The sequence below is a fragment of the Notothenia coriiceps genome, unplaced genomic scaffold (assembly GCF_000735185.1).
Source record: "Notothenia coriiceps isolate Sejong01 unplaced genomic scaffold, NC01 NC01_scaffold00037246, whole genome shotgun sequence".
Lineage (NCBI taxonomy): Eukaryota > Metazoa > Chordata > Actinopteri > Perciformes > Nototheniidae > Notothenia > Notothenia coriiceps.
Window position 1 is genome coordinate 6,931,575 of NW_011369947.1, and position 1,248 is coordinate 6,932,822.

Consider the following 1,248-nt stretch of genomic DNA (forward strand, 5'->3'; position numbering starts at 1 on the left):
AAACTTTTCACGAGTACAAAAAGAGCATAGACCTGACCATAGCAAGAGACAATACGAACACAGACCTGAACATGACAAGAGACGAAAACGAACTGACACTGAATACTGGGAGACAGGGGAATTTAAACACAGGGTAACAAGACACAGGTGGAAATAATCAGGGGCGGGAATGACGCTGACTAGCACAGGAGACAGGTGAAAACAATCAGGAAATTAGACACACCAGGGAAAACTACCGACAGACAGGAAAACACAGGGAAAAAAGACCAGACAATATACAGGGAGGAAAACATGATAAGGAGAACAGAAAAACACCCACTACCAGACACACAAACTTAAAACCGTGACAGAACCACAGAACCCCCCCCTCAAGGNAACTAACGACAGACAGGAAAACACAGGGAAAAAAGACCAGACAATATACAGGGAGGAAAACATGACGAGGAGAACAGAAAAACACCCACTACCAGACACACAAACTTAAAACCGTGACATCAGGTTGATGATTTTTTAACGTTATCTTATTAGGTCACTTGTAGGCAACCGCCACTTTTAAAAAACGGAACAGATTACATTTTACAGGATTAAGGAATAAGGATACAAAAACAAAAAGGTATGAAAAATCTCTCACTGGATGTCTGCTCACCACCTCAAGCTCAACCTTGACAAGACTGAACTGCTTTTCCTTCCGGGAAAGATTGTCCCACTCTTGACCTGACAATCAACATCGGCCCCTCTGTTGTTTCCCGTACCTCAGACTGCAAGGAAAGTACTGGGTGGTGACCCTACGATAACAAACTAGTCCTTAACCTTAGCAAACAATCGCTGCTACAACCCGCCTGCTGCAGCGGTAATAAACTTACGTTATAGCATACATTATTACGAAGGTTNGAAAGATTGTCCCACTCTTGACCTAACAATCAACATCGGCACCTCTGTTGTTTCCCCGACTCAGACTAAGGAATCTGGGTGTGACCCTAGATAACAAACTGTCCTTCACTGCAAACATCGCTGCTACAACCCGCTGCTGCAGATACACTCTTTACAACATCAGGAGGATACGTCCCCTCCTGACCCAGAAAGCGACGAAGTTTCTGGCCCAGGCTCTCGTCATCTCACGCCTAGACTACTGCAACTCCCTCCTGGCTCCCAAGTTCCCATCAGCAATATATTTGCACATATTTCGGCGCAGACTGAAAACTCATCTCTTTCGACTCCACTTCGAGCGATAGAATTACTAACAAAGCA